The 27,494-nt window shown below is 36.0% G+C and overlaps 1 protein-coding gene across 1 annotated transcript in view; it reads right to left on the reverse strand.

Annotated features, from left to right (window-relative positions):
- LOC114256092 (protein CLP1 homolog) overlaps positions 1–27,494 on the reverse strand; it is a 63,317-nt gene that overhangs the window by 17,747 nt on the left and 18,076 nt on the right. The window lies entirely within an intron of this gene.

Below are 27,494 nucleotides of genomic sequence, written 5' to 3' on the forward strand. Positions count from 1 at the left end.
GTCTCAGGGTCATTGATCGGACGGTCCAAATGACGTCGAATCTTGACTCACGCCACATAGAAAAACGAGAAACAAATAATTTAAAGGACAAATTGCAGAAATAGTTTTTGTATTTTATTTTGTGTATCATTTTGATCCTTGACATTTTTAATTGCGCGATTTAACCCCTCATTTTAACGAAATGTGTCAATTTTGTCCAATAATTGACGCTCTTTTGAAATTTTGAATGGAAGTCAGCACCTGCCTCTCACGTGCTCCCTCTAGCAATTACTGAGGGGTACACTCGTCTTTTCACCTCAAACCCTAGTTACCTCCATCATCCCTATACTTGCATCTTCCCCAAATCAACAAGTCCATTCTCTCTGTCTCTACATAATCGAATCACTTGTAGGGTTTTGAGTTACCAAAAAATTGTTTGATTGTAAATTTGCTGAAATTGGCGTGGATAGAGAAAAAAACAATTGACAAGGTCAAAAGACGAACATGGTGATTGTGAGGATTAGTGATGAAATACCAGATTATGGTAAGCAAAAAAGTACTCTTTACCTTTTTTTTGGTTTTGTATTTTGCTTTATTTTATCTGTTTGCAACTTGAAGTATTGGGTGGGTCAAAGAATCTACTTTTGCTTTGCGTTGCTTTGTTTGAAAGTGACAAGGTGAATATATGTTTATATATTCACGCATGTCGACACATCTACACCACTATACACTGACAAAAAAAAATCAATATCTGCAATTGATGTATAGATAATGTGTTGTGGTCTCCCTTATCCTGTATTGTTTATACAATAAATATGTTATCTTCTTTTTCAGATCCAGATGGTGATTATTTCACTATCAAAATGCATCATGGTGAGATTTTTAAGTCTTTAGTAAATAGGGCTTACGTAGGGAGGAAATTATAATTTTGAGACAACTGTGATGCTGACAAAATGAGGTTGACAGAGATAAGGGATGTGGTTCAGAAGTTAGGTTATACTGAATTCATTTCATACTATAATCGAGTGCTTGGTAGGAACTTGAATTATGGATTAAGGCCATTTAGAAATGATAGTGATGTAATGAATATGGTGAAATAGGTGCATGTATGTAGGATAATTGAACTGTATTTAGAGCACATCCCTGATGATCAGTTGCTTGAGCTTGAAGAGTTTAATCACTTTCACCATGCATCAATTGTGAAAATTAGAAGTGACACAAGTAATGTGAAAGGTGAGGGTGAGGATAAAAGGCAAAGTCATGATTCATCCAACTATTTTACAAATCTAGAGGACTTTGAGGATAGTGACTATGATTTCAATGAGAATGACATACTATTTGATGCTAATGTTGATAGGAATGTTGAATGGGGTGGGTTAGAGAGGTAGAAGCATAATGTAGAAAGCGTTGAGGTACCTCATATTGACTGCCTAAAGCCTGATGCTACATCTGATGACCTCAAGGGTATTAATGAATCTTTTGATGAAGAGGCTGGAAGCAACATGGTTAGATACCCAGAGTTTAATCCAAACACAGATATGACAGACCCAAAGTTCAAGGTTGGCATGGTTTTTGGCACTGCCAAAATATTGAAAGCTGCTGTTAAGGAGCATGGTATTAAGACTGGGAAGGCTATTAAGTTAGTCAAAAATGATAACATGAGAGTTAGGGTGTCACCACGTGAGTGGATGCTTTATGCATCCAAGATGCAATGACAACCATCATTCCAGATAAAGACATATATCCCCACTCACAATTGTGGTAGAATTTTTTATAACAGACAAGTGAATTCTGCATGGCTGTCTAAGAAGTACTTGGAGACATTGAAGTCCAATCCATCTATTCCAGTGCAGTCATTCAAGCAAGCTATGCAAAAGAAGCACAAGGTTAGGATATCTAGGAGCCAAGTGTGTAGAATAAAGAGAAAAACACAAGAATTGATAGAGGGAAGCCTCATGGAACAATATGTCAAGTTATGGGATTACTGTGAAGAGACAAAAAGAACTAATCCAGGGACAACTATCATAGTCAAAGAAGATGATAAAGATGCAAAAAATGAAGAACATAAAATAGATTAAGGCAAGCCTAGGTTTCAATGGATTTTTGTATACTTTGGAGGTTGCAAGCAAGGTTTTTCTGGCAGGATGTAGGCCATTCATTGGGATTGATGCTTGCCATTTGAAAGGGCCATACACGGGACAACTATTGCAAGCTGTTGGTTTGGATGAAAATAACAATAGCTATCCATCGGCATTTGCAGTTGTTGAAGGAGAAACAAAGAGTTCATGGAAATGGTTTTTTGAAATATTGTGTGACACTCTTAGGTGGTTCAACAAGCAATGAGTGACCTTCATGTCAGACAAGCAAAAGGTAAATGCTTATTGGAAGTTTCATGCATTTATTTTTACTGTTTAGTTCATTAATGTGTGTAACTTTTTTTTTTCCTCCTTACAAATACAAGGATTGTGTCCAGCACTTGTAAAGGTTGCACCCATGGCAGAGCATAAGTTCTGCATCAAGCATCTTTACATCAATTTTAGAGATAACTTCAAGAGGGTGCACCTGAAGGACATTGTGTACAAAGCTACAAAGCTGCAAAGCCAATGATATACCCAATAAATAGTTCTGAAATGTGGCCAAAGTCTGTGTTGCCTAGATTATTGCCACCAAAAGTAAAGAAGCAACCTGGTAGGCCAAGAAAGTTGAGAAAAAGGCAAGCATGTGAGCCTAAGAATCCTTATAAGATGCACAGAGGAAACACAACAACTACATGCAGCTTGTGTGGTAAGCTTGGGCACAACAAAAGAAGATACAAAGGCCAACCTATTGCACCAAAGGTTACCCTACATAATTTGTTACATCTTCATAAATTCAATTCATTTATTGTGTGTCCTTTATACAATTAATTATTGACAATTTGCAAGTGACAAACAACTAGTCAAGCACCCAGAGAAACAGTCAAGCACCCAGTAGTCAACCAAGAGACCAAGCAACCACTGAAGCCAGTAGTCAACAAGGCAGTAGGGTAAGCAATTCAGTAAAACCTAAAGCAGTGGTAGTCAACCAAGCTTCAACTTTAGAGCAGCATTGCAAGGGGTGAACATTAGGGGACCTCCATCAGGTTTCATTAGAATAAGCACATTCATTGAGCCAAACGCATTTGCAGGTCCATATGGGGGTTCAATAACATATGTGTCAAAGGGGCAGAAGTTTGTGACCTTGTCTTCACTACCAAAACATGGAAGCAATTAAATGTTGAAGGAGTAGTTACCTAATAATAGACAACGGTTTGTTTTGTGGAATCTTATGCATTATGTTTTGTTGTATTTGGGCTTTTTATGTTTTGTTGGAACATGGTAATGTTTTGTTGGATTTGCCATTTTGGACCATGTTTGAAGTATTTGTTAATTGAAGTAATGTTTGGTTGGATTTGCCAACTGATTAGCCTCTTTGTTTATTTGAAGTATTTGTTTTTTGTATTAGAACATGTTTAGACCATGTCTACAATGTTTATGTCTATGTCTTGTTATAGATTGCATCATGTTTGCTAAAAGTGAAACAAACTAATGCAGTGAAGGTGAACAAAAGCAGGAAAGGTGAACAAACCAATGCACCATAAGACAGTATGATTGAAAAAACTGATAAACTAAAACAGTTCATTCAACATTTATTTCAAAATTCAACATTGACTCAAAAGTTGGAAAACAAATGTTCATTAAAAAACATTGCTACAGCTTCATTCCACATTGATATAGTGTCATTCAAAACATGCCTGGACATAACGAAATCAAACCCTAAAATCAATTCCCAGTAGTCCATAAGCATCAATTACAGGAAGGGGGGGAAAAAAAAAAACCTCCTTCATTCCTATTCCATTCCCAATCTAGAAGCTTCAAAACAAAAAAATTTACAATTTTTTTTTTAAAAAAACCCACTTCATTCCGAGTCTACATGCTTCAATTTCCATCATTCCCAGTACTTGAAAGAGAAGCAACTACAGAACCATCTCCAATCATGTTCCAACACCAAAAAATGAGCCATAACAATGCCATCAAAGTAATCAACTTCTTGTCTTACTTTTTGCATCTTCAATTGCTCTTCAAGCATGGTGGTTCTTCTCAATAACCAAGGTATGATCTCTTGAGCGCGAGGACACAATGGAGGATCCACCCATAGAAAGAATCCACATGCATGTCTGCTCTGCAATATTTTTTCTTAAACACCTCAGTTGCCTTTACAAACAGTATAACAAAAACGACATCCCAATTTTTTTCCATCTACACTTACACCATATTGAGGACATCCCAAAAACCTTCGTCCAAGGTTGTTCTCTGTCCACGAAGTCTTCAATTGAGCTTCCATTTTCCATCAGCGTAGTACATGATCCATCATCTTCTTTCGTCCTTCATCTACCATCAAGTTTGGAGTCTGTATGTGTATTGGAGTCTATATGTGTATATAATGGAGATAGAGATGACATATATGGTTTTGGCGGGAGGCAACTAGGATTTGAGGTGAAAAGACGAGTGTGCCCCTCAGTAATTGGTAGAGGGAGCACATGAGAGACAGGTGCTAACTTTCCATCCAAAATTTCAAACTGGCGCCAATTATTGGACGAAATTGACACACTTTGTTAAATTGAGGGGCTAAATCGTGCAATTTGAAATATCAGGGACCAAAATGACATGGGGTAAAGTACAGGGACTATTTCTGTAATTTTTCCTAATTTAAAAAAAAAATGCTTGAGAATTTTTATTAATAATTAAAATTATAATTTTTTTAAGGGGGATTGACCAATAAATCCCAAATTTTGGTTTTGTAATCCATTAGATCCTAAATGTTTGGGGAATTCTATTTCCACCCACCTGATAAACTCTAGGCACACACTTAATGAAAAATTAACTTAATGACAATTATAGCCTAATTAAAAATTACTATAATGGACATCTATCAACACTCCTAATATTATATACATAAATTCTCTATACACATCTTTTAGGAATAAAAATATCTCAGTATACAACTTTTGAATGAAAACAATTAAACCCTAATTTTTTTATTGTGGTCACTTTGCTTGTTACACACTCTGTACTCCTCTGTTACTTGCAAAGAACAATACTCTCAAAATATCTCTCATATTGTTTTAATCTCTAGGTTTATACTCGATTATTTGCATCGTTTAATTATTAGTTCAACAATTTTTACTTGATTTTGATATGGAAGAGTGACAAACCAATGGAAGTTCAAACTCCAGCAATGGTGACAGCAAAGTCAGTGATGAAAAGGTAAAATCGTGTAGACCTTATTATTTTTTTTTTTTTTGTGTTTTTTAGTTGGAGACACAGTGTCGAATTTTATAAATTAATTCGGAAATTAACTGTCGAACTAACATTAATATTTCGATAGAAAAGTTTTGAATTGTTTTATATAATTCAATACCTTAATTATGATTTTTAAATTTATTTCGGTTATTAAGTGCCGAATATAATTAATTTTTTTGGCTATATAGTGCCGAAATTTTATTTTATTTTCATTTTTTTAGTGTCAAAATTTTTTACTTGTTTCGGCTCTGTAAAACCAAATTAAAATTTTTCCTCTCCTTTTTAGATGCCATGCACTAAAGAACCTGAGGTTCGATCGGATATTATGGTGGATTGTACTAGTCATTTTATAGCAAAATAGGTAACTTTTAACATAAAATTTGTAAGTTCATAATTTGTATTACTTCGTTTAGTTTATTCTTTTGAAAGTTGTGTGACATTATATATAGATTTTTGACAACAAAGATGAATTGCTCACTTGGGTACGTGACATTGGAAGGATAAATGGCTTTGTTATTATTATAAGGACGTCCGACTATGGTGGTGGTCGTAAGAGACCAAGAATTTATCTTACTTGTAAGCGGAGTGGGAAGTATAGATTGCGTAAAAAGTTGAAAGATGGCTCAAAAGACTTATTGAGACAAACTGGTATGAAGAAGTGCGAATGTCCATTTGACTTGAGGGCATTCAAGTTGAAAACAAACGATGAATGGACATTGAATGTAGTTTGCGGGCTGCATAATCATCTAGCTGCGGAGCATCTCCAAGGATAATCATATGCAGGGAGATTGTCAGCTAATGAAAAGTCGCTGTTAGTAGATATGTCGAAGAGCCTAGTAAGACCAAAAGAGATACTCATTACACTCAAACAGAGGGATGCCCTTAATATGAGCACAATGAAGACAGTTTACAATGTACGACATCGTTGTAGGGTTCTACAAAAAGCTGGTAGATCCCAGATACAACAACTGTTGGGTGAATTAGCAAAACATAAGCACATTGAGCGTCATCAATGTGAGGAAGGCTCTATGACTGTCAAGGACTTGTTTTGGGCACATCTAGTGAGTTTAGATTTGTTTCGTACATTTCCCTCGTCTGTTGATTATGGATTGCACATATAAGACAAATAGATATTGGCTTCCTCTTCTTGAAATCGTGGGAGTGACATCAACTCATATGACATTCTCCGTGGCTATCGCATACTTGCAAACTGAACGAGTTGATAATTATGCATGGGCGTTACAAATATTGCGTGATCTTCTGGACGACAATGTTTAACTTGAAGTCATTGTCACAGACAGAGAGCTTGCTTTGATGAATGTCGTTGACAACTCCTTTCCGAATGCTCGACATTTGTTATGTCGTTGGCATATTAATAAGAACGTATTGACAAAATGTAAGAAAATGTTTAAGACAAAAGAAAAATGGGACAAGTTTAACATTGCATAAAACTTTTTGATATTGTCATCAACTTAAGAGGAATACAATGATTACATTGCAACACTACATAAGGATTTTAGTAACTATTCGGAGTCAATCAAGTATGTTATTGTAAGTTGGTTGAATCCGTATCAAGAAAAATTCATTGCGGTACATACAGACATGTGTATGCATTTTGGCAATGTTACAACCAATCAGTAAGATTTTTATTTTTTTTAATTTATTATAAATCATATTGTTATTTTTAATTATTATGCTTGACTATTTTGGTTTACATCCATATGAACAGGGTTAAGAGTGCTCATGCTAGATTGAAGAGGCAGTTAGGTTCAAGTCAAACGACATTTGAGATTTCATTTGAAAAAATACATTATCTACTTGAGTTGCAACACATTCAAGTTAAAGCATCATTCGAAAGAGTTTGACAACTGTGCAACATCAATTCAAACCTTCTCAATTCAACGAGCTCCGGGGTAATGTGTTTATTTGTGCATTGGAGTACGTGTTGGCAAAGAGTAAGAGAGCAAATTCAGTTGGAATTGATGTTGCAGCATGTGGGTGTGTTCTTAGGCACACGCATGGTTTACCATGTGCTCACGAGATTGCAGATTACATGAGACAAGGCTGTCCTATTCCACTCAGCAGCATACATGTACATTGGATGTGACTTGCTATATGTGTGTATAGACACCCCATTTTTGACCGACCTTAAGGCTCAGACGTCATTGATTGAGCGCTTGGTGATGTTGCATAATGTGCTCGTTCAGAAGTTTCAGAGTTGCGGCCGTGAGCCCTGCCTCCGGACTTCCGAACCCTCTTTTGTGCTTTGCCTCGGTTTGCGAACCAGGCTCGGTTTTCTTTGCTTCTTTTCCTGAGGGAAGGGAGAGGTCCCGTAGACCATCTCTCAGTGGCCTTGGGCTACATTTGGTGGCCGTAGGCCATTTTGCCCATTTCGGAGTCCGGTTCCCGATTTTCGGGATCGTTGGCCATGTGCCTCGATTCGGGACCGCTTAACCATCTCCATTTGCTCTGATTTTTGGCATACATCCTATTTTCTCCCTTTTGAGGGACACTGGGGCCTGAGAGACCCACTTCGTGGTCGAATGCCACTTTCGGTGTTTAACAGCCCATTTTCGGGACCCCGAACTGCGCGTTTTGGCCCCCGAACATTCGTTTTGCGACGGTTTTCGTTCATTTTTGGCAGGTACCTCTGTTTTATCACTGGGAAGGCCGTAGAAGGGTGGGAGGCCAGTAATTGTTGTGGCAACCAGTTATATATCCTCCGACGCCCGTTTTTCACACTTCCGGGCTAATGTTGAACACCTTGGGGCCACTTTCTTGAACTTTGAACCACATATCTGTGATGTACACACTTGGGAGGATCCTAAAAGTTGGTGGCCGGCCAGTAATGTTGCCTGACCCTTTTGAACCCCTCCTTCCGGGCTAATGTTGAACACCTTGGAGCCACTTTCTTGAACTTTGAACCACATACCTGTGATGTACACACATGGGAGGACCTTAAAAAGTGGTGGCCGGCCACTATTTCAACTTGACCGTTTTGACCCCTAGCCGGCCGGCTAGGTGGGGTGGCCGGCCGGCCACCTGGAGCTCCAAAAAGGGGCCAGCCATGTTCCTTGCAACATCAACTTTACAGCTGTATAGCTGTTTCCCCCAGAAAATATCCCAATCCGGGGGATATTTTGTGGGGGAAAACTTGTCTATTTTCCCCCACCTTTTGCCCCTCCTTTACTCCCCCTTTTTTTCCATATAATCAGCTGGCAACATTGCATACAAGGGTTAGAAAATTTGCTCCTCAAGCTTGAATACAAAACTCCCTCTCCATCTCCCTCATTTCCTTGAAAACCTTCAAGCTCTACACTACCATTTCTTCTACACCCAGCAAGCTCTACCACCACCACTCCAATCCAGCAGCAAGGGGAGGAATTCCAGCAGCTAAAAGGCAACAAATTTGGTCCAAGAAGCAACAAAAGAATTGGTCTTCAAGGGTGAGTTGCAATTTCCCCTTTTTGGCCCATTTCTTGTATCTTTTGCAAGCCATACATGATTATTGTTTTGAGCTCCGACCAAAACTAAAAAAGTCATTTTTTTGAGCTCATTTTCATGTCTCATTAAGGGCTCAACCCTTTTTGAGCCCTCCATCTTGCACTTGCTTCAATACCCTCTTTGTATGTCAATATTTTGCATGCTTTTTCTAGCCTACGTGTGATCTATTTTGGAGTTTCTCATGAACTGATATTAGGCTTATTTTGAGCCCCTCTTCAACATTGAAGAAGGGCTCATCTTTGTTTGAGACCTCCATGTACCACTTGTCTTTATACCCATCTTTGGTCCCCTATTCTTGTATGACTTGGCAGCCTATCTTGGTTCCATTTTTGGTCATTTTACAGAGCTAGAAAAGTTCTTATTTTGGCCCATTATTCATGTTCCATTAAGGGCCTTTCATGTTTTGAGGCATATTTTATACACTTCATGTTATATCTCTCTTTTAATCCCCATTTTTGCATGATTTGTTAGCCTATCTTGATTCGGTTTTTGGCATTTTTACAGTACTAAAAATAGTCTTATTTTGGCTCATTATTCATGTTTCATTAAGGGTCTTTGGCTGTTTGATGAATATTTTGCATACTTTGTCTTATAGCCACTTTTGAGCCTCATTTTGCATTGCATTTCTAGCATGTTTGTATACTGTTTTGGAGTTTTTACAGTTCTGTAAATAGTCATATTTTTGGTCCCTCTTCAATGTTGTAGAAGGGAATTTTTCAGTTTGGGCTTTGCATATACCACTTGCCTCTTTGGCCACCTTTTGGCCCTTTTTCTTGCATGGGAGTGCAGCCATACCTGTGTTTGTTTTGGGGGTTTTTACAGTTCTGGAAAACATCATATTTTGGCCCCTTCTTCAACTTTGTTGAAGGGCCCTAACCTGTTTGAGGACAGCAGCTGTGAGTTGCTTCTTAATCCCATGTTTAGGGCTATTTCTTGCATGCCATTGTTGCCCTATCTTTGCTTGCTGTTTGGCCATGGTTTGTGCTTGAAAAATGCTTATTTTGAGGCTGCCTTGCTTCTTTCTTTTCATTCCATGTACCAATTATGCATGCTTTGTATAGCTGTAGTTCATTCTATGCGCCTAATTTGCATTTCGGGAGAGATTCCATGCATCGGGTGTGTTTTCGCCTCATTTCGGGGCTGTTTTCCCCCACATTTCATTGCTTAAAATCCATTAACATGTTTGCATATCATTTTTGCCATATTGCATTGCATATACCATTGCCTCGGTTTGCGTGCCCATGTGCACGCATTTCGAGGCACTTCATTTTCACTCACTAGCCTCTTATGTGAGTGTGGCTGAGGCCCTCTCATGTTAGTATAAGTCCATGTTGCATCCTATATGCCATTTCCATGCCATTAGATTGCATATGCCATTGCCTCGGTTTGCGTGCCCGTGCGCACGCATTTCGAGGCACTTCATTTTCATCCATCGGCATCCTATGTGAGTGTGGCTGAGGCTCTCTCATGTTGGTATAAGCCCATATCATATTTTCATGTCATTTGCATTGCGTATGTCATTGCCTCGGTTTGCGTGCCCGTGTGCACGCATTTCGAGGCATCTCATTTTTACAGCATAGTGCATACTAGGTTGTATCTTAGATGACATTCTGTCATTTTCTCGATTTGCATGCCCGTGTGCACGCATTTCGAGACATCTCATTTTCATAGCATTGTGTATGTTAGGATTGTATCTTAGTTGCATTTCATGCATGTCATGCATATTGCATCGTGTTCGGAATAGGAGTTAGCCCGGGCACGGGAAACGAGGTGCATTTCGTACTCCGAGTGACGGAATGTATCTCAATTCCCTAGTCACCGACACTCTGGATCATCCATGATGGAGTTAGGTCTTGTTGTGTTTTCATGTGCATTCATTCTATATTAAGTTGTGCATTTCGACTCCTCTACCATCATGCCTCGATATGCGTGATTGGTGGCACGAGGATCGAGGCATGTATATATCTGTGAAAATACATTGCCATGCCCCTTTCCTGCTCTCTGTTGCAGCAAAATGAAGAATCAGCAACTTTTCGGGACTTGGCACGCGTTTCAAGAATAACTGCTAAACAGAGGCTAATTGGGGCATCCCGGTGGATTTCCGCGCAATACAACCCGGACATGCATCATCCATCAGAAGCAAGGCAGTCCCTGGCTTGCATGCCAGTTTTATTTATTTTCTTAGTTGATTTGTTAATTAATTAGGAATTTGTACATTATTCGGACTGTAATATTCGGACTGTAATATTCTTTTATTCGGGACTGTATATTTATTTGGACCCTCTGCGCGAGGGCACAACTGTAATAAGTGTGCGTGTGTGTGTTGTATGTCTTCCAACCCCACGTCTTTCTCCCTTTTATTTATCCGCTTATGATGGTTAGATTAGGGCATTTTTTCAATTAGCATACAGTATGATAGCAAGTTTGCATTCATTCATCTGTTTTGCATGCACCGGGCTCGGCGCATCATACTAACTGCATGTATTTCAATTCCAAATTGAATACATGATAGTTGTAACACCTCATATGCCATGTTTAGAATAGCCGAGCCTACTATAGTTGCATTTTTGCATGTGTTGCATTAGGTATTTCTGTATAGTTAGGATCATGCATGAAATTCTAATGAGTTTCTGTTTTGGCTTGGAGTACTCGGTAAGTTTTATGCTTTAGCATCCTTGCATGTGTGTGAGTGACTGCCATGAAAGCATGTTTACCATGAGGCTATATGCTTACGTGATATAACTGCCTAAATGCCTGTGGGTGAAGGTTGGATTACTTAAGTTGGAATAAATCATCAAATGTTTCAAGCCTACCTGCGGGTAGCAAACCTTTTTCAAAAAGCGAACATGAAATGTTTTGTTCCAATTCAGGCGACCCGATCTATACTTGTATGCTGTGCGCATCACATAGTAACCTAGGCTAATAACCGGAATAAGAACATGCAATGTTTTCAAAAATAGATATCATGGTTAGTAGAGGCCGGTCTATGACCGGGCGAGCGGGGGTGCTCACGAAGTGATCTTCCCCAATCGTACCCAAGTTCCCGAGCCGAGGCAACTTTGGTGATGACGGACACGTGGCCTTTGGCAACGAGTCAGGGTTTCCTAAATTTCCCAAAATAAAATATTTAGGTGGCGACTCTGTATCTGGCAAAGCAGTCCATGTTTGGCACTTCTTTCAAAAATCTGTTTTTTTTCTCAAAACGATTTGCCGGATTTGGACTCTTTGGTTCAGACTTAGAACCGTGACTACAAATCGAGTCCGAGCTGTAGCGAGGTCCCCCGCGGGCTTGTTACAGTGTGCATAATCCGAAGGTTGAGAAGTTGGAATTGACTTGTATCCCAGGACTTGATATGATTTTGAAGTGGTTCAAAGAGTCTGATATTGCCACACAATTGGATATGTTAAAGAAGTTGAGGGAAATTGCAAATCCAGTGAACACTTTTCTTATTGAGCCTGATGTGAAACCTAATCCACGTCAAGGACATAAGAAAATTGATATATCTTTCCGTCTTGACCCGTGTGTATTTGAGCTGGTTGACGATGGCCATGATAGCCAGAGCACATTAGCTTCCAATCAGTCAAAGAAAAAAAGAGCTTCAAAAGTGCATGAGAAGAAGTGGAATGTAAAGACAAAGACATATCGTACAAGAACAAGTTTACTGAGTGCATATGTTAGTGACTTCCCGCCTATATTAATACCATTCATAAAGTTGATGAAGGATGTAGATGGTGATGGGAATTGTGGTTTTAGAGCTATTGCGGGTTTACTTGGTCTTGGAGAGAATGGCTGGGTGCAAGTTAGGTGTGATCTGCTACTTGAATTAAATAATCACACAGATGAATACGTCATACTATATGGGTCGCATGAGAGGGTTGAGAAGCTGACACATATCCTTTCATATTTTGAAGATAGCGCAGGCTTTGATCGTTGGATGACTATGCCTGATATGGGGTATCTTATTGCATCATTTTATAATGTAGTCTTGTACCACTTGTCATTGCAACAGTGTCTCACTTTCTTACTTTTGAGATCACCGCCAGTAACCATAGCTAATCGTCGCAAGATTGCCATTAGATTTGTCAATGAAATCATTTTGTGCAGGTATAAGTTATGAAAATAACCGAATATTGTTGTCTAATATTTGTGTAATTGCAAATTTTATGTATTTGGTAAAGATATGCATTTTTTTGGATGTATGTACAGGTATTTTTGGAGGTCGGTCATCCAATTTCTCCCATTGTCGTGCTTTGGCGAGTTCACCATCACCCTTGTGCATCAGAATGAGAGAATCCATATGTTAGCCACATTTAAAAATTCAAAGACAACATTGGACCTAATGTTGCTACTCGAGAGACATTTGATGTAGTTGACATAGATTGATGTATTACAGAGTAGTAATGACAGTTTTAAGACATTAGTTTTTATGATTTACTAGCACAGAGTAACGAAATGAATATCATTTTGCCATTGGATTTTGTAATGGTCATTTTTTATATATATATATATATATATTTTAAAAATAGAATATTATATGCGTTATAGTTCTCTAATTTATGGAATGGATGTCATATTATTTTTACATTGTCTGAACACAAACGTAATGAAAATAATATTAACCAAGTGCAACCGCTATTAAAAAGTAATAAGATTAAACAAGTATGTAAAAAAATAATAATAATGTTAAATAGTAATTCAATCCATCTACACCACACAAACTACATGTGTACTTATACATAATCCAAAAATAATAATAATATTTGTGTCCTTATACATCCACCAACACCATCAGAAACTACTTGTGCTAACATTATGAACTATTATTAACCACGTGACCGGCAAATGTAATGTGCTCCAAAACGATGTGCAGTGGAAGAGCTGGGTGCAGATTGACCCTTAGTGGATGTGCTGTGCGCAGCTTCACTAATGTGCTGATCTTGAAGAAATTGTTCGACTACGTCAATTGCGTAGTAAAGCCTACTGTGGACTCGCCTTTTTCTAGCATCCCGCCTTTCGAAAAAGTTTGAAAAGAAAAGGCCTCACAGTTCGGACTCCCGCGATTCTGAATCTAGTCTCACAAGTGCAATGTGAAACTGATAAACACCAAAGAGTCCAAATTCGAAAAACCTTTTGGAAAATCGAAAGTATTTTTGACCTGGGTATCATCAGATCCATCTCCAACCGCTCCAAAATCTAACACGTTAAAAGTTTGATTGTGACACTCTACTGATATTGCAGAAACAAGGAAGAAAACAAAACAGAAGAGCAACACACAATTCTTCTTTATGGTTGGGAAGAGAGAGAGAGAGTAATGATGAGTGAGAATTAAATTATCAGAGACTCCAAATACATATAGTTCAAGGAATGGGACAGGATTGGTTTGATATATGAGAATGACAATCCAAAGTGAATTGCGTCTCTTATTTAAACTGAAATTAGTCTTTTATTATTATCTTTAGTCTTTTATTATTTTCCACTGGGTGACTCGTACAATGCATGAATATTTATTTTTAAAATAAAAATTGATTTTGAGTTTTAATACTTTATGTGTAACAAATTTAACAATCTAAAAAATTATCACAAAAATAATTTCTTTCAAAGTTAAGAAAAAAATGGTATTTTCTCAACCTGAAATCAAATACAATCATTTTTGATGAATCATGATTCTTTAAAATAATACTCACACTATTTATCATTTGACATGATTCTAAAAACTTAATAAAAAAAAGTAGTAAGTTCCATTATTTCAAACAATCAATATCAAATTGGATGCTACACGTGTAGGTAAATCACTTATAAAAATATGATATCTCACATAAAATCACAATGAAGTTAACTTTAATTAATGTAATGATATTTTATATTATGATATGTGTTACAGAAGAATAATTTTAATTTTAATTTTAATTATTTATTTTAATAATCTTAACTTTATTGTTTTATAAAAGTATTTCTTGAATACTTATATATAATAAATTTAGTTAAATTATTTGTTTATTTTGATAATTTTTGTTCTATTGTGCTATAAAAGTGTAATTATTATGTAATGATTTTATATGATATATATTAAATTATAAGATAATAAATTAAACACTAATTTTGATATTAAAAATAATAGTAAAATTATAAAGAAAATTAGTAATATAAAACTAAAAGTGATTCTAATTATTTATTTTTATATTTATTTGGAATAAAAATAGGTGGAAATAGGGATGTACAAAATTTATTTAAAAAATTAAATATAAATATGTTGCGAATGGATTAAAAAGAAAATATATAAATTAATTATGTACAATATTGATTTTTTCTTTAATTTCTTTTGGAATTATTCATACATAATGTATATATGTATATAAAATTTAAATTAAATATAAATATTTTGTAATAAATAATTTCATGTTAAATAATAAATTAAATATAAATTAATATTAAGACATTAATAAGATAGGAAAAAATAAAAAATTTAAAATAAAATTAGTTTGATCTGTGCAATGCATATAATTAAGCACATTCTGTCTTCTTTTTTTTTTTTTTAATTTGTATATTGAGATTTTTTTTCAAATATCATAATAATTATATTAAAATATCAACTATATAAAAGAAATCTAATAACGACAAAACTAAATACATGATGAAAAATAAGTATTTCTCAAATACAATCCATATAAAATTGGTTATTATAATTAAAATTCAATTTGTGTAGAATTTTATATATAAATGAAAAAAGTATGTTGATGTGATTTTTTTAGAAAAAAGAAAACCTTTAAAATGTGCTACATATGAAAAGAAAAACACTATTTATACATATATATATATATATATATTTTAACAGTTGACCCGTGCAACACACGTGCAAGTTTTTTTTTTAAAAAAAATATTTGATGTATAATGTATGTTATAAAAGAATTATTTTAATTTAATTTTAAATTAAAATTAAAATTAAAGTATGATTTTAATTATTTATTTTGATAATATTAGCACTATCGTTTTATAAAATTGTTACTTAAATACTTATATATATATATATATTAACTTTAGTTAAATTATTTGAATATTTTTATTGTTTGAGTTTTATCATATTATAAAAATATAATTATCATATAATAATTCTTTATGATATATATTAATTTATAAAATCATAAAATAAATATTCGTTTTGATACTAAAAATAATAGTTAAATTATAAGAAGAATTAGCAATATAAAATTCAAAGTAATTCTAACTATTTAATTTTCTTTTATATTCATTTGAAAAATAAAAATATGTAATAATAAAAATTATATAAAATTTATTTAAAAAATTAAATATAAATATGTTGTGATTGGATTATCATACAATGATTTTATAAGGTATATATATATATATATATATATGTATATTAATTTATAGGATTGTGAAGTAAACACACTTAATTAAATTAAAATATCAACTATATAAAAGAAATTCAACAACGACTTACTAAGAAAAAATCATATAACAACATTTAAACTCAAAAAGAAAAAATAACAAAAAATTCAAACGATAAATACATCTCATTATATGAATTGATTAATCATTTGTAATATGATATCAAAATATAAAAAAATTTACTATTCAACAATTTAAAATTAAGTCAAGCAGTAAATCCAAACTTTAGAGGTTTCTTGAGAATATCATTGTTGTGCAGGTTTTTCTTCATGTGAGTTGTGATTATATAAAATAATATAAGAAAGAAGTATAATTTCATATATATAGAATCACTATAAAATTTAAACGATAAATCCATAATATAGAATTGGTATTGAGTATAGAATAATGCACAAGAAAATAAGAAGAAGAAAAAAAGATAATTTAGCATTAAAAAAAATCTTAATACCCTTGAAAGAATTAAGAAGAAAAAAATATATGGAAAAGAAATATTTGTCAAATGGAGTCCATATAATATAGATAAAGTTAGTATGATTTAAATTATGTTTGGGTTTCTATAGAATTCTATGTAATTCAGAAAATACAATTTGACGTGGCTCTCTTAGAAAAAAGTAAACCCTTATAATGTGCCACTTAAGTATAAGAAAAAATTCTACTTTTAATAATATGCTAGCAATTGACCCGTGTAATGCACGTACTATTTTTTGTTTCCAGTGATGGTACAATGTGTGTTATAAAATAATAATTTAAAATTTAATTTTAATTTAAAATTAAAATTAAAGTATGATTTTAATTATTTATTTTTGATAATATTGGCACTATCTTTTTATAAAATTGTTACTTGAATACACACACACATATATATATATATATATATATTAATTTTAGTTAAATTATTTGTGTATTTTGATAATTTTAGTTCTATCGTATTATAAAAGTGTAGTTATCATATAATAATTTTGTATGATATATATTAAATTATAAAATAGTAAAGTAAATACTCATTTTGATATTAAAAATAATAGTTAAATTAAAAAAATAATTAGTAACATAAAATTAAAATTAATTATAACTATTTAATTTTTTTATATTCATTTGAAAAATAAAAATATGTAAAAATATATACTATATAAATTTTATTAAAAAAATTAAATATAAATATGTTGTAATTGGATTATCATATAATGATTTTATATGATACATATATACATATATATTAAATTATAAAATTGTAAAATATCAACTATCAATTATAATAAAAAAAAATTGATAATGACTACGTAAGAAAAAATCATATAACAATATTTAAACCTAAAAAGAAAAGTAATGAAAACATCCAAACAATAAATACATCTCAGTGTGTGAAGTAATTAATCATCTGTAATATGATATCAAAACATAAAATAACTTACTATTCAACAATTGAAAAAATAGCTAAAGCAGTAAATTCAAAATTTAGAGGTTCCTCAAGAGTATTATTGTTGTGCAAGTTTTTCCTCCTATGTGTTGTGATTATATAAAATAATTTAGGAAATGAAATATAATTTCATATATAGAATCACTATAAAATTTAAATGACAAATCCATAATATAAAATAATATAGAATTGATATTGGGTATAAAATAATGTACAGGCACATAAGAAAAAAAAGAAGAAGGCAATTTAGTATTATTTATTTATTTATTTATTTTTTTGAAGGAATTAAGAAAAAAAACATAAAATGCAAAATTGGTATTGAGTTTGTGAATTATCTCAATTCATGATGAAAAATATATGAAAAAAAATATTTGTCAAATAGACTTCATATAAAATATGTAAAGCTAGTCTAATTTAAATTAGTTTGAGTTTGTATAGAACTCTATTTGTAATTAATAAAATAAATACCGACGTAAAAAGTAATGTAACGCCCTCAAAATAAATCTATAAATCATACATTCATGATACAAGAAAGAGATATCATATTCCATACATCAGAGTATTCTTACAGAAAGTATTACATGTTGACAACAAAAATAAATGCCCTACGGGCTTACAACTTTCCAAGTCAACACTTGGGTTCAACAAAAGAAAAGTTCTAACTCTTTATACAAAATAAGTCATTGGCTTGAATTTACATGTAACACCAAAAATTACAAAACAACCAAAAGAGTCTTCAACTCTCAAGGACTTTCCAAGCTAAGACCTTGGAGGTGCATATCACCTGCACCTGAAAATGATGTCCCATATAGGGTGAGCCAATGCCCAGTAGAGATATGCTAAACATAATATGAGTAATAACTAAAATATTAGCATTTGATAAATGTTTAACTCATATAAACAAACGTGCATCTCTTTCATAGCCAATTCATATTCACAAATATTTTTCCATTTCCTTCCGTTTCATTATCCAGACAGTTCATAACGAGACTACAATTCATGTCAACAATACTTCGATCATAAATCACTTCAAATGAGACTATAACTCATATTAACAACACTTCAATACTTCAATTATCTACGTTATGCAAACGCAATTAGGATTTCAGGACTTTCACCCTGGATACTCTAGCCAACTTAGTTATCACTGGAGTCCATTCTCTATCTCCTCCCAAATTCGGTTTAAGAGTACATCCCCTATCTCCCCCCAAACAACATACATATTGTAGACATCCCCGAACGCCCCGGGAGGGCGAGTCCCCCCCCCTTCGTTCTGTTCGTATTGGGGTCACTACAGCTCGGACTCTCAAATTGTCACAGTTCTAAATTTGAACCAAAGAGTCCAAATCCGGCAAATCGTTTTGAGAAAACAGATTTTGAAAGAAGTGCCAAACATGGACTGCTTTGCCAGATACAGAGTCGCCACCTAAATATTTTATTTTGGAAAAATTTAGGAAACCCTGACTCGTTTGCCTAAGGCCACGTGTCCGTCATCACCAAAGTTGCCTCGGCTCGGGAACTTGGGTACGATTGGGAAAGGTCACTTCGTGAGCACCCCCGCTCGCCCGATCAAAGATCGGCCTCTACTAACCATGATATCTATTTTTGAAAACATTATGCGTTCTTATTCCGATTATTAGCCTAGATTTACTATGTGATGCGCACAGCATACAAGTATAGACTGGATCGCCTGAATTGGAACAAAACATTTCATGTTTGTTTGTTTTGAAAATGGTTTGATGGTACTACCCGCAAGTAGGTTAAGACGTGGATTTGCCACCCTCGGGTGGGCTTTAGAAAATATGATTTTGCCACTATCTAGTGGGCTTAAAACTCACAGTGAATGAATTATTCCAATCCAAATAACCCAACCTTCACACACAGGCATTCAGGCAGTTATATCACATAAGCAATTAGCCTCATGGTAAGCATGCTATTCACGGCAGTCACTCACACGCATGTAAGGATGCTAAAGCATAAAACTTACCAAGTACTCCAAGCCAAAACAGAAGCTAATTAGAAATCTATGCATGATCCTAATTATACAGAAATGCCTAATACAACATATGCAAAAGTGCAACTATAGCAGGCTCGGCTATTCTAAACATGACATATGAAATGCTACAGCTAACATGTATTCAACTTGGAATTGAAAATACAATGCAGTTAGTATGATGTGCCGAGCCCGGTGCATGCAAAACAGATGAATGAATGCAAACATGCTGTCATACTGTATGCTAATTGAAACATGCCCTAATCTAACCATCATAAGCGGGTAAATAAAAAGGAGAAAAGACGTGGGGTTGGAAGACATACATCACACACACGCACACTTATTACAGTTGTGCCCTCGCTCGGAGGGTCCGAATAAATAATACAGTCCCAAATGAATAATTATAGTCCAAATATGTACAAAACTCTAATTAATTAACAAATTAAATTAGGAAAGCAATAAATTGGCATGCAAGCTAGGGACTGCCTCAAATCTGCTCCGGATGATGAATGATGCATGCTCGGGTTGCCTTGTGCGGAGAATCCCTCGCGATGCCCCTGTTTGCCTCTGTTTGCAATTGTTCTTGGAATGCGTGTCAAGCTCCGGAAGGCTGCCGATTTCTGATTTGCTGTAACAGAGAGCAACAAAGGGACATGGCAAAGTATTTTCACATATGTATGCATGACTACTCTTCAGGGAGTGTAGCCCTCGATCCTCGTGCCACCAATCACGCATATCGATGCATGATGGCCGAGGGGTCGAATTGCACAACTCAATATGAAATGAATGCACATATAAACACAACAAGACCTAAACTCCATCATGAATAATCCGGAGTGTCGATGATTGGGAATTGAGACACGTTCTGTCACTTGAAGTACGAAACGTCCCTCGTTTTCCGTGCTCGGACTAACTCCTATCCCAAACACAATGCAATATGCATGACATGCATGAATTCAATTCTAACATGCAACCTAGCATATACAATGCTATGAAATGGCATACACGATGCACGAGGTAACATGGCATACACAATGCGCTAACATACAACCTAGCATACACAATGCCATGGAATGAAATGGCATACACAATGCACAATAGACTTACACCAACATGAGTGGACCTCAGCCACACTCACATCAGTAGCCATGAGATGAAAAATGAGACTTTCAAAATACGTGCACGCATGCACGCAAACCGAGGACCAAACCTAAGGCAACAAATGCCACTCTACCAAAGCATGGAAAGGCATGGAACATGGTATGCAAACATGCAAATTTCAGTGCTGAAATGTGATACAAAACAGCCCCGAAACATGGAAACATGGCACCCGATGCATGGAATGAACCCCGAAACTCGAAACTAGGCACACGGAATGACTTACAGCTATACAAAGCATGCATTATTTGATCATGAAGCACGAAAACAGATGCAAGACAGTCCCAAAAAATGCATATTTTCAGTTTATAACAAGCCTCAAAAATGAACACAAATAGGGCTAATCTATCATGAAAAAATGGCCCTAAAAGAGAGATTAAACACAAAGGGACAGCAGCTGGCCCTAAATGGAAAAGAGCCCTTCAACAAAGTTTAAGAGGGGCTTAAAAAAAGGCACTTTACAGTTTACATCAAGCCACGTAAATAATCAAAAATAAGGCCAAACTATCATGCAAGAAAAGGCCTAAAAGAGGGGTAAAGAGACAAGAGGTAGCTTCTGTTCTAAAACAGAGGAGATCCCTTTAACAAAGTTGAAGAGGGGCTCAAAAAAAGATATTTCACAGTTTATGGCAAAGTCCAAAACAGCTCACAAATAAGCCTAAAATACTATGCAAAAATTGGCCTAAAAGAGAGATAAAGAGGCAAGTGATAGTAGGAGACCTCAAACAGAGGAGAGCCCTTCAACAATGTTGAAGAGAGGCTCAAAAAAAGTTATTTTACAGTTTATGGCCAAGTCCAAAACAACTCACAAATAAGCCTAAAATACTATGCAAAAATTGGCCTAAAAGAGAGATAAAGAGAAAAGTGGTAGTAGGAGACCTCAAACAGCCGAAGGTCCTTGATCAAACATGAAAAGGGGGCCAAAATATGACTATTTACAGTTTGGGTCGGATCCCAAAAAAGCTTGCAAGTATGGCTTAGATAGCATGCAAAACAAGACAAGAAAGAGGGAAAAATGGACTCACCCTTGTAGAGCCAAGCTTCAACAACTTTTGGACTAAGTTTGGGAGCTCTTCACCTCTGGAAAGCAGCCTCAAGTTTTTGAAATGGAGTGTAGATTGATAGGCTAGGAGTTGATGTAGAAATGGCCAAGAACCAAGGTATTTTGAAGCTTGGATGAGAGGGATAGAGAGAGATGTGTATACCAAGCTCAAAACAATTTTTCTAACCCTCTCAAATGCAGCTGGAAGTGCTGGTTTTATAGAGGGAGGAGGGGAGGAAAAGGGGGGGAAAATGAATTCAAATTTCCCCCCAAAAGGGAAGACCTTCGGACAGTGGGTGAAGTGCAGAATAGCTGGCACAGCTGGAACACACTCAGGAGGGCAAAAATGGCCGGCCAGCTCAAAAGGGCCAAAGTGGTCGACCGACCAGGCAAGGTGGCCGGCCGACCAGGTCAAAAGGGTCAAGGTGGCCGGCCACCCCCTAGGATGAAGCCCCGGAAGTTAGCTTTCCAATGCCGCAAACCTTGCATCAAAATTCCTCTTGTGCAAAAAGTTATGCCTGTTTTGGTGAAGCCGCGCAGATTCGGTCCAAACGGACTTTAACCAACCATATCTCCCCCACCCGAACTTGTCCTTAGGAGATTCTTGAGTGAAAAATGAAGCCCCGGAAGTAAGCTTTCCAATGGTAGTAACCTCATATCTTAAATCCAAGTATGCAAAGAGTTATGCTCGTTTCGGTGAAGCCGCACAGTGTTTTCCTCCTTCCCGGATTCATGCTGAATCACTTTTGACCCAAAAAAAGCTGGTTTTTTCAGAAAAATTGCTAGCCTCCCACTCTCCTACAACCTTTCTAACAACGAAAATAAGGTCTCCACCAAAAATGAACCCAAACCGATGCAAAACGAAGGTTCGGGGGCCAAAACACGCGGTTCGGGGGCCCAAAAATTGACTGTTAAGCACCGGAGGTGGCGTTTGACCACGAAGTTGGTCTCTCGGACCCTAGTGTCCCTCAAAAGGGAGGAAATAAGATGTATGCCAAAAACCAGAGCAAACGGAGGTGGTTAAGCGGTCCCGAATCGAGGCACACGGCCGACGGCTCTGAAAAACTAAAAACCGGACTCCAAACGGAAAAAATGGCATACGACCGCGAAACGTAGCCTATGGCCATGAGAGATGGTCTACGAGACCTCTCCCTCCCTTTGGGAAGAGAAAACAGAGCCTGGTTCACAAACCGAGGCAAGGCACGAAAGAGTCCGAAAGTCCGGAGGCAAGGCTTGCAGCCGGGACTCTGAAACTTCTGAACAAACGCAATATGCAATATCACCAAGCGTTCAATCAGTGACGTCTGAGTCTTAAGGTTGATCAAAAATGGGGTATCTACACATATACAATGTATTCAACACGTATCATATACAATGATCAAGCAAAGCACATTTTCAATGTGTTATTCCATCTGTCATATTCAATAACATACTTAATTGATTAGTTTTAATTCACCTAATTATCATGCAGTATCTACAACAATCAAGACTATCCTCCACCGATAGCCCAAAAAAATTATTTCTAAACAGATAATAAATTCATCAAAAAGATAAATTATCAACATTTTTCAAGGTGAGTGCTTAATCAATCCAACTCTACCATTCATTCTCATAAATTCCCAATTTCATGGTTTTTAACTCAATTTCATATTCCATAACTTTCCCCAAATTAACTAATCATGATAAATTAGGGCTTTTCTCCATTTTTCTCAACATTGACCCAAAGGTCCAAATATCATCAATAAACATCAATAACCTCATTTTAGGACCCATATACACATGTATAGTTCGAAGGAACAAAAACCCCTCTTTTTACATTTCAAGCTTTGAAACCCTAACACCCAAAATTTTTCAATTTCAACATTAAATCAAAATGACTACATGTTTATGTCAAAGGCCATAAATATGAGTAGTTATCCTTATCTCAAGTGAAGAGACCCAAAGGAGATGATGAAGAAACTCAAAGGTGCTCCAAATCCATAACTTTTCGGATCAAAAGGAAGATCTTGAAGAGCTCTACCACTTTAATGAAGACACAAGGGTTGGGTCTCACTAAACCAAGATCAAATTATAGAGAGAGAGAGAGATCTAGAGAGAGGGGCTCTCAAATTAGGGTTTTGGAAAGCTAGAGAGAGAGAATGACCCGAAAAAGTGATTCAAAATGCTTCAACTTGGATTGATATACAACACAGTCCGCTCGAGCGTGGAACGCCCTGCTCGAGCGTCAGACACAGACTTCTGCTCGAGCATCAAAAGTGCCACTCGAGCGTTGAATGCACACTTCCAAAAGTTCTATAGACGAAGGTTCCTGCTCGAGCGTGAAAGTGGACGCTTGAGCGTCCAATGACCTGCAGAGAAAAATATTGAAGACTGAAGAATCCCGCTCGAGCGTCAGACTTCTCGCTCGAGCGGAGGAGCAAATGCAAAAGGGCCCGCTCGAGCGTCAAAAACCCCGCTCGAGCGTGAAGGCCAAAATCTGGGCATGTACCAATTGTTTCTAAACACAACCAACCTGTTTTAGACTTGCCCAACACAACCCAAAACTCAAATACAAAGAATCAAAGGATGGGAACGCGATACAGACAACAACAATCATTCACGGAACCGAGTCTGGAATACACTAAACAATGAAGGGAAAATTGGGATCGCTATAAGTAAGCTCTTATAATATGTGTCACCTAAGCATGAGAAAAATACTACATTTAATAATATATATGATATGATATATAATATGACGATTTTCAATTTCTTAGAGTTCTTTTTGTAGTTAAAATTCTATCTTTTTCGAGTTTTTTTGGATCCTTTTGTTAGAGTCCATAGGAGGAATAACTTTTAGATACTTGTCAACCTATGTCTTATTTGAAGGCGGTTAGTTTATACAGTAAAATTAAACACCTTTATGTTGATATTAATCTAAAACATTATCCAAATTGACACATCGATGATGAAAACACATGGATAGATAAATTTTTATATATTTTTTTGTATTTGATTATGTATTTTTAAATTTATTGTTTGTTTTTCATATTTTTTTAAATAATATATATATGATATATAATATGATGATTTTCAATCTCTCAGAGTTCTTTTTGTAATTAAACTTCTATCTTTTCCGAGTTTTTTTTGGGTCCTTTTGTTAGAGTCCAAAGGATGAATAATTATTAGATACTTGTCAACTTATGTCTTATTTGAAGGTGATTAGCTTATACAGTTGTTGGCTTTTTTGGCTTTCGAAGGTTACTTTCGTAATTATGAGCGTGCCAGCAAGGATCAATCAGTCCTTACAGAATTGTAATTGCCAAATAATTATTCAGACGATTGTGTTATGGTTCTTTCGGCCTCAATAAAGAGGACTTTTACTGGTGGTTTACTGGTAATTTAATTTCAGAAAATTTGAACATAAGAACAGTTAACTAAACTGGAGTATTTCATTAGTATGAAAAACTTACAATGATCTCAGTTCCGTAGAGAATTACAGCGGCAATATACTCGACAACTACTCCTACAAATGAAGTGCAGCGTAGAAACTTAAAATACAGGAATATAAAAGACAGGAAATAACACTGGAATATGTAAAATGATTCTTTAGATTTTTCTTCGTGCCTTCTCTGAGGTCCTTCCTGCTATTTATACTTTCCGAAGATAACCATCGAATCGTACTTCAAACCGTCGAACTGCTCCTCCGTAATTGCTGATCATGCTACCTTATAAGTAGCTCCACTACGCCTTCACTTGCAGTTAGGCTTCCCCCTTATATTCGAATTTGAATGTGAACAACCGTTGAAGCCACGTCACTGTACGTCTCTTTGTTGATCCGCTACTACTCAGATCTTATCACAACCAATATTAATTACCACGTGTATGATCAGGATCGAAGACCTACCTGGTCTCCCCATATTACCCTCACTTTGTCACGTGTCGAATTGTCACTGGCTTAGTACAAAATGTATAGCCAACATTACCCCCCGCACTAATATACCAAAGACTTGGTGATATTAGTGGATCAGAGTCCCTTTCCCACGTCTTAGAACGTGCATGGGTTTTGCATCTTCCCAGAAATGCAACTGTCTCACACCATCTGTATTAATACTCTCGTCTTGATCCTTTAAGTACTTTCACTGTCTTATTATTCGAACAGACTGATACATTTTATGGCCAAATTAACTCTTTCCTCCAATGATGAAGCATACGAAGAGTCATATGTCAATGCCATTCCTCGTCGAAAGCATGCATTTATTAGCCACCTTTACCCACCTTTCTATGTTCAGGTCATGGACGCCTTTGCAAATTACCGACCTTTGGATTACGAACACATTGCTCTTAATCCTTCGATTCAGAAGGCTACAAACAAAGACATAAGAATTTTCCCTTCTGACCCACCTTTACAGTTCGAACAATCTGCTCTCAAACTTCTGATTCATAAAATTGCAAACATGGATTTAAGCAACTCTTCTTCGCAAATTTCTGTATGGGATAAAGCTGCAACTTCTTCCTCTTCTGGAGGTTCTGATTGGACAAGCTGGTCAGTACCTGAGACTTCTGATTTAAAGGAGCGAATCAACCATCATTTTGTTGAGTTCACTGACCCTTTAGAGTTTCCCTCATATGTTCGAAGTTCAGTTGTTTATCCTTATGTGCCCATTGACCATCGGCGTAGTCTGGAGGAGAATCTTCTTGTAGCATGGTATACATCTTCCATGCCTACAAAGATAGTGCACTCTGCTCCTTGCCCAGAAGAAACACAAGGGTATAACCCATCATTCTTAGCCCAGAAGGCGAAGATCTGTTCTTCTGACTGGCTTGATTATATTAATGCCTTTGTTCCTTCTGCTCCCGTATCATCCTTGAAGACAGAAGCGTCCACATCTTCTTCTTCGTCTCTCGAAATTGATCCTCCCCTACCAATTCTTTCCTGGGCAGAAAAATTGAAGATTGCCCTATCCACGGAGAATGTCTTTCCACCCTATAAACCTCTGCCTTCTCCTACCCCAGCTGAGCGGAAACAGGCTCAACTTCTGCTTGCAGCCTTCTCTCACTTGCCCTTTAATGTTCTCGAGGACGAAGTCCCTCTCAAGAACCTTCGATGGGCTTGTGACATCATGACTAGGGGTCATGTCCTTAATCCCCTTGCTCAGGCAGAACTTCATATGTTTCTGGACCAACTTCCATTGCTTCTTCACTGGCACCGTAATTCTATGGCTACTACACAATCTTTAGACCAACTTTCGTCCCTTCGAATTCATGCTCAGTACGAAGCAGAGAACTTTATTGAAGAACTCAATGATTTCAAGAATAAAGATTCTGCGTATTGGGATGATTTAGACATTGATGAATTGGAACAAGGGTTAAGAGAAGTGGCCTTTGAAATAAAGGCTGAAGAGCTCTACTATGAAGTGAGAGCACATCAACTTATGCAGCCGATGGTAGAAAATTTAGAAGATAGAATAAGGAAAGAACAAAAGTTCATTGATCATTGTTGGACCAAATTTCATGATCTTGTTATTTATTCCATTCCTTATTTTTATGAGCTCGAGTTCATACCGAGATAGGGTCAGCTGATGTAATCACTCTGATCTTAATATAAACAAAATTTGTCTTTGTTTGACTCTGTCTTCACTTGTATTTTTATTTGTGTTTTAAAAGTCAACTCAGAGCTTCGAACTTCGAACAAT

Source organism: Camellia sinensis, chromosome 1 (genome assembly GCF_055761805.1).
Source record: "Camellia sinensis isolate YWXY chromosome 1, ASM5576180v1, whole genome shotgun sequence".
NCBI lineage: Eukaryota > Viridiplantae > Streptophyta > Magnoliopsida > Ericales > Theaceae > Camellia > Camellia sinensis.